Raw genomic sequence first — 7894 nt, 5'->3', positions numbered from 1 at the left:
ATGAGTTTTCTTCCAGGACTTCTGGAATGTTCTCTAGCCGCACTAGAAAGGGAAAGGAAACACAGCCCGTAGTCCCTTCTGCCCGCCCACACACATTCCCCACGTGCCCAGATTGATTGCCTATCAGGGCTCAGTGGTTTCCAAATGGCCAGCGGTCTGCAGGCTGCAGAGAGGGAGAGGGTGAGAGCTGTGGAGGAGGCTGCCTGCCTTTCAGGTGGTGGCTCGGAGGAGGAACGCTCCCCAGGGCCTGGCTACCGCCAAGTGCACAGGTCCAGAGCAGAGATTTGCTTTTCCGTCTGTGTGACTGAGAGGTTTTCAGACTCCTCTGGCAGGAAAATTTCCCTGGCGCTTGGTGAACCAGCACTCTGGGCTGTGAGAGACAGAGACAGCTGGCTGGGGCTACATGGAGCCACCTGGAGGCCCAGCAGTGGGCTGGTGGATGGCAGGAGCTTTGGAGTCAGATAGAGCTGGGTTCAGATCCTGGCTCCTTGATGGGAACTCGGGTGAGTGATTTTCCTTCCCTGAGCCCTGGTTTCCTGTTGGTAAAATGGGGACTATCATACATTCCTTCGAAGTAGTTGTCAGAGTTCACTCAAAGAATGCTCGTGAGAGCCGGGTGTGATGCTGGTCACGTAGCAGGTGCTGAGTGATGGAGTTGCTGTCGTTACTCATCAGAACATCACCTCCCTTGTCCTCTGCCCGTAGCACCCTCTTTCCTCGTGGGCCCACCCTCTGTCTTCAGGTACTAGGTGTTCTCAGGCAGCCCAGGAAGCCCTGACAAGAAGTTATCTGATAAATCCATTCCCACCTGGCGACGGGGCCTGAAAGTGTTAGCGTCAGGAATATTTGCATTTTAACTCATCTCAGCCTCGTGGGATGAATTGATTCATTTAATAAGCATTTCCTGAGATCCTAGTCTATCCTGTACTAAACAGCTATTATAACTGTGCACCCACCACGTGCCAGGCACCTTTGTTATCCGACTTCACCTTTGTACCAGCATTATGAAGACGCTATTAGGGGGAGTTCCCTGGTGGCCTAGTGGTTAGGATTCGGTGCTTTCACTGCTGTGGCCCAGGTTCAATCCCTGGTTGGGGAACTGAAATCCCACAAGCCACATGGCATGATAAAAAAAAATAGATATTAGTATCATTCTCATTTTACAGATGATGAAACAGGTTCTGAGGGTTTAAGGCACTTGTCCCAGCCCTGCCCTGTTTTAACTGGCTCTAGAATCTTTTTCTGGGGCTTCCCCAGTAGCTCAGCTGGTAAAGAATCAGCCTGCAATGCAGGAGACCCAGTTTGATTCCTGGGTCGGGAAGATCTCCTGGCGAAGGGATAGTTTACCCTCTCCAGTATTCTTAGGCTTCCCTGGTGGCTCAGACGGTAAAGAATTCGCCTACTATGTGGGAGACATGGGTTTGGTCCCTGGGTTGGGAAAATTCCCTGGAGGAGGGCATGGCAACCGACTTGAGTATTCTTGCCTGGAGAATCCCCATGGACAGAGGAGCCTGGCGGTCTACAGCCCATGAGGTCTCAAAGAGTCGGACATGACTCAGTACAGCACAGCATCTTTTTCTAAGGTGCAGACACTGTGCCGGGCCCCGGGGCTGTAAAGAGAAATGAAATTGATCCTCAGCTTTAAGGAGCACCCGGAGGTGGAGACAAAGAAATCAGATCAGCAACATGCAGTGATGGTGGTAGGCACGGAGTAATGTGGGGCACAGACTAGGGGCACCCGGGGGGCATTAGGGAGTACAGCGCTGGCAGTGTTAATGCATTTTTTTTTCTGTTGGCTTACCGCGAGGCTTGCAGGATCTTAGTTTCCCAAGCAGGGACTGAACCTGTGTCCCCTGCAATGGAAGCATGGAATCCTAACCACTGGACCGCCAGGGAATTCCCAGTGTTAATGGATGTTAGTGCTTTCCTGTGTGGATCCGAAGCCCACCTGCCTGGGAGAGCAGCCTGTTTAAAATATCAGATTATTTCAAGGACATACATTGGAATAAAGAGATGTTCCCCTGTGTGGCCCCTGACTTCTTAGTATCTTTCTAGAGATAGTTGGGGTATATTGGAATATGTACATGATTGTATCCAAATATATCCTTTTCAAAAGTTGCAAATGATAGCATAAGTTTGATAAGACATCTCTATCTAGAGTGTTTATATCTTTATATAAAAGCAAGTCACCCTCCTGACCCTATTCCCCTTCCTTAAGGCTATTCCCACTACCAGCTTCTAATACAAGGTTATATTCTTTTTAAAAAGACAAATGATGGCACACTGTTTGCATATGATACACTTCTGTGCATCTTGTTTTTTCACTTAACAGTGTGTCTCACAGAGCATTCTGCATTAATACCTCGAGCTCTATTGCATTCTTTTTAAAAAATTAATTAATTTTTGGCTGTGCTGGGTCTTCATTGCTGCACGGTCTTTCTCTAGTCGCGGTACAAAGGCTTCTCATTGTGGTGGCTTCTCTTGTGGCAGTTCACAGGCTCCAGGGCATGAGGGCTTCAGTAGCTGTGCCGCACGGGCTTAGCTGCCCTGCGGCATGTGGGATCTTCCCAGACCAGGAGTTGAACCTGTGTCCCCAGCATTGGCAGGGGGATCCTTAATCAGGGGATCACCAGGGAAGTCTATTGCATTCTTTTTAATGATAGCATAACAATCTCTTATGAGGATGTGGCAGACTTTATTTAACAGTCTCCTATTAATGGATATTCATTCAGGTTGTTTCTAATCCTTTGCAGCTGCAAATTACATGGCTATGACCAACCCTTGACATAGATTTTTGCTCACGTGCGGTATATCTGTATACCTTGACTGGAAAAAAGACTATGCGTTTTAGCTTGAAAAGTGTTGAAGGCGTATCTATGTAAAATCCACACCAAAAATCCATGCCTAAATCTCTCTGAAGAAATGAATCACTAAGGGTGGAATTCTGACCATTAGCAAGGGACCCTGCTTCCCTGAGTAGAGTTAGCCTGCTTACCCTGGGAGTGGCCCTCCCCTCTCTCCAGCTCTTAAGCCCGAATGCCAGCGAGCAGAAGCAGCTGGGGTACCCTGGCTCCTGAACTTGAGGGAGCAGCCCAGTGGCATTCTCTGCGGACACAAATTCCCTCTCTAACCAGTTTTCCCACTGCATTTCATTGGTGGCCAAGAGAGACTTTCATAACTCTTGCTATCTTTACAATATGTCGTTCAAATTTAAAACATGCTAAAAGGGAGAAAATATTTATAGAATTTTTCTCTGGAAGAAAAAAAACCCTACTTTTAAGCCTAGCCAATGACATTTCTGGAAACCACAGAGAGAAAACAGCAACAACTCGCAGAAGATAAAATGGACTAATTACACAACAGATCTCTAATTTAAGAAACTAGCTGCATTCTTCTGTTTTTTTTTTTTTTTTTCTTTTCAAGATGACAGAGAATAAAAATACTGGTTCACCAGCTTATTAAAAACTTAATCCAGCGACTCCTGACCTTCTCTTTGTGAGGCGACGTATGTTTGTGCATGTGTATACATGGTGGGCTGCTGGCTTCAGCGAGGGCTGGAGCGAGGGGTCTCTTCCATGGGGTTTCTTGGCCTGTGAACTAGTTTCCCATGGGAAGGAACAGGGATCCTGCTGCCTGAGTTATTTAAATCTTGGAGTCTTCCTCCTTTTCCAAAGCTCTGGGAGTGTCTCCATGGCCACAGCTGTTGCGGACACTCAGCCCAGCGGCCTGGCTTTGGGGTGGTTGAGATAGGCCTGCGTGAATCTGCGATTTCTTTCCTGCAGAACCCCCACTGGCCACCTTGAACAAGTACTCCAGATTTCTAGAACAAGCCCTCAGCTGGAGGGTGGCCAGCATGGGGACTGGGGAGCTCCCCCGACCCTTGTTTCTGGGATTCCAAATCAGAGGGCTACCAAGGGAGTCTTTCCCCAGCTAGAATTTCCAGAAGCCAAAAGTGACTGCAGCCAAAACCTCCCTGTGAACCTCGTTTCTGTTTGGATTTTTATGGAAACTGTTTCTCTCAGACACACATCCTGTGGGACTGCGCTCCTTCTTCCCCTTCCCTTATTTTTATGTATGAATGGATTATGTCGGCTGTTTAATGGGTTTGCAGCAAGCGCGGGGCCGCCGAGCGCTTTTTAATGAAGTCTCCGACTGGCCAGCCCCGTGGCTTTCGGAGGCCTTGCAAGAGCCGAGGGAGAGTTCCCCGGTGCCTGGCCGGGATTTGCGCTCTGCTTCCTGCTTGGGATTCTGGGCTGCCCCGGCGTCGCTGTGATTTGCTGTTGGGTTTTGGGGAAAAGCACCTTAATCTCCCAGGCCTGCAGTGCACACCCGAGCTAATGCCGGCACCGGGGGCCTCTGTGGAACTGGGATGAGGAATCCTAGTGGGGAAATAAAGACTAAGAGTGACACAAGAGGGAGGGCCCTGAGGAGGGGTGTTGGTGGGAGCGGCGGGGGTGTGATGGGGACTCTTGGCCTTGAGTCCAGCTGGATGGCTTGGCCTGGGTTTGCTTGATTTGCCTTCTCTTATCCAGCAGGCTGCAAGATGTTGATTTGGGAACGTAATATCCATCTTCTCAGCTCGCAGAACCGGGAGGTGGGGGTGGGGTAAGGGGGTGCACATCCAGAGTGCTCTGGTCTGCCCTTCTTCCCTTTTGGGGGATCAAGTCTGGAATTAGGGTGCTCCCTCCTGCTCCAGTGACCCACTCCTGTCGCAAACTAATCCTCCTTCCCCATGGATGACTCTTGGATTGTTTCCTGGGCCAGCCGGAGGCAGAATTGAGAACTGGGCACTTTCCTGCCTCACCTCTCAGCCTGCTGTCCGGCCTGGGCACCGATTGGTGTCAATATTCCCGAGGGGCCTGATGGATGACGTTCCTGGCCAGTAGGTCCCCCAACTTCTCCGCCAGGGTCCATTCTGCAGTGTCTCTCCTGAGGTTCCCAGGTTGACAGTGGCTATGTGGAGAAGGTGAGAGAGCTTCCTGACCCACTAAATTCAATGGGAAGGAGGGGAAGTGGGAAAGCCACTGATCCCACCAAGGGAGGAACTCGTCTCCCCCTGCCTCCCCCAAGCCTCTGGGCTGCCTGCTCCATCCTTTTCAAATCTGTTCTCCTCAGAACTGCCTGAATGACCTCTTTAATGCACACTGGACTCTCTTATTCTCTCCTGAAAACCCTTTGTGGGGTTTCCAATGCTTGGAGAAGAAGGCCAAGTTTCTTTCAGTGGTTTATCACCCTGTCTCATCTCAGATCCATTTCTCCAGGCTTGATTCTGCTCACCCTCTGTCTCAAGCTACTGTCCTTAGGATTTTGTTTTCCCCTCTTTTTAGAACAATTCTCTCTGGGCCCTCCTGGATCACCCTAATTCTCCCGTCAGGAGGCAGCTCACGTGTCACCTCCTGAGTCTGGCTATAAATTGTTAAGCCGTGTATTCATTCATTGTATACTTTTTAGTCGATCGGAGACCTATGTAACTGGTCATTACTAAGGATCCGCCTGTCTTAGAGCTAATGCCTCACCCGGAGCCAGCCAAACGCAAAAACAGGAGGGGGTCCTTCATGCCAGGGGTCCTGCCCATCCCCTCACCCACCCTCTGCTCTTCACACACCAGCAGACTCCTTGCCCCACCCCAGGGCATAAGGAGTCTTGTTCGCCAAGACAGAGGACTGTGCCTTGTTTCCCGGGAGTGCTGAAGGGCGCATTCCACTTTGAGCAGAGGTGAACTTGCCTTCTCCTTTAGACCTGTTCTCCTGGACCTTGAGTCTGGTCACTCTTGGGGTTCCTTGGGTGAGGCTGAGAGTTTTCAAATTGGGACTTTCTTGAAGCCTGCTACAGTGCCTTGTAGCCTGGTCTTTCTCAGGACCTTGGGTCCCCCCTGCCCCTCTGTGCCCCCCTCCCCCAGCCTCCCCCTACTCCTTGTTTAGTCTCGAGGCTCTAAATGTCCCTTTGTGTTGAAGATCCCTCAGTGTCTAACTCCAGCCTGGACTTCTCCCCTGAAGCTCTGACTCCCACATCCAGCTCTCCACTGAAATATCTGGTAGAGATCAGAGACTTAGCATGTCCCGAACCCATCACCCACCCTGATCTTCCTGCCACCTCCCCTAGCCCCAGCCTTCCTTTCGCTGTGCAGTCCACAGCCTTAGTGTCACCCAAGGGTCCTCTCTTGAATCTGTGTGCAATCCTTCAACAAATTCTGTAGATCTGACCTTCAGAATAGATCTAGAATCTTAGCACTTGTCCCGCCCCGCCACCTGCACTGCTCCCACCCTGGAGCAGCCTTCACCCTCCGCTTTCTCTTATCTGAATTATTGCAGTATCCTCTCCTCCCCCACAATGATCCTCCTGTTTCCCCTTTTAGTGCTTCTTCATTCCACTAGCAACTCAGCAGTCAGGAGATCTTGTTAAAACTGAAGTCAGGTCCTGGCGCTTCTTGCTCAGAACACTTGGTGGCTTGGCATCATCCTCAAGGTGGCTTCCAGTCATCCATGTGGCCGCAATTATCTACAGAGTGGTCCCTATCACCTCTCTGACCTCGTCACCTATCACTTCCCCTTCACTGCCTCTTCCCCAATCAACTGACCTCCTTGCCATCCCTCCCACTTGCTGGACACACCCAGCCTTAGGCCCTTTGCACCTGCTGTTCTCTCCGCCTAGAAGGTTCATGCCTCAGTCATCAGCAGGACTGCCTCTCTCCCTTCTTTCATGTCTCCTGATCAGTGATGCCTTCTCCCACTACCCTACTGAGAAATAAACTCCCTCTCCCCAGCACCCTGCCCCCTCCCTGCTTTGTATTCCTTTAGCACTTACCATGAGATTATGCATTTTTCTTTCTCATTGATCTTGATTATTGTCTATTCCTCCCCTGTCAGATGGAAGACGAGATTTCATTTTTTGGTCCACTGCTGTATCCTTAGTGCCTAGACCAATGCCTGACACAGAGTGGGCACTTATTTAATATTCACTGGATAAAAGATGAATGGATGGATGGATGACAGGTGGATAAATATTCCACTGACTTCCGTCTTACAGGCAATGTCCGGAGACCAAGGATGTTGGTTGACCTCTGGAGGAAACCTGCTCATCATTCTTGGGTCTGCAAGTGAACAGACTCCAAAAACTCAGTGGTCATCTATCCTGGAATTCGATTTCTTCCTCCTCAGCCAACTTCTGATGCTCTGCCACTTCCTTTTCTGCAGGCTGCAAGTGAGACTTTGTGGCTTTCCCTTGTTCTGCTATAGCTCATAACTGGCAGTGGTTCTGTGTGACTTACTGATGGGATGTTGCTCTTGGAATGTTCTAGAAACCTCATGGACCCTGGAGAGAGATGCATGAGTTTTCACTGCATTGTGGATGCCAGCAGCCCTTGGTGCTCCTTAGAGATGAAAACCAGAAAGCTTCGCTTTCCTATCAGCCCTTTCAAGCTGCCTCAGAGGAAACTCATCTCACCGAGCGAGCATCCCAATTTCAAGATGAAGTGTTTAATTTACCTGAAGGGGTGGTCTTAGATGACATTCCCCTGGCCAGGGCGCTCACTTTGCACATCCATAAAATGGGGCCTGCGATACTGACCTCACGTGGTTGTTGTGTGAAGAATAAATGAGGACCATAAATTGGGAAATCTATAAAAGTGTCTGGTTTTATTGTTACTGGTGGGGCAGACCCTCTAGGGAGAACCTGTTACTCTGGAGGATGAGGGGACCTTTGTGGGATCCTGGAAGGATTCGGTGCCTTTTGGCAAGATCCTGCAGCTCTCGAAGTTTCTTCTGCTCGCATCTGGGGCTTGGGCTTGGCTTGCTGTGCAGCCTTCTGTGACTGGGGCCAGGGGTGGCTTCTCTTATTAGCTGGCCTCCTGGGGTCTCTATCTGGCTGCTTTGGAGGTTGGAAATGGCATGTGTCA

The 7894-nt window shown here is 50.1% G+C and overlaps 1 long non-coding RNA gene across 1 annotated transcript; it reads left to right on the top strand.

Annotated features, from left to right (window-relative positions):
* The first annotated feature begins 207 nt into the window (after positions 1-207).
* LOC147340172 (uncharacterized) lies at positions 208-7624 on the top strand. The gene is made up of 2 exons (XR_015159419.1): positions 208-503; positions 7298-7624. It is a non-coding gene; the product is annotated as an uncharacterized LOC147340172 (long non-coding RNA).
* Positions 7625-7894: the final 270 nt, after the last annotated feature.

Source organism: Bos grunniens, chromosome X (genome assembly GCF_055505025.1).
Source record: "Bos grunniens cultivar Pamir isolate PY7600 chromosome X, Bosgru_T2T1.0, whole genome shotgun sequence".
NCBI lineage: Eukaryota > Metazoa > Chordata > Mammalia > Artiodactyla > Bovidae > Bos > Bos grunniens.
The sequence above is the reverse complement of the archived record's forward strand: the minus strand, read 5'-3'. Positions and strand labels throughout refer to the sequence as shown.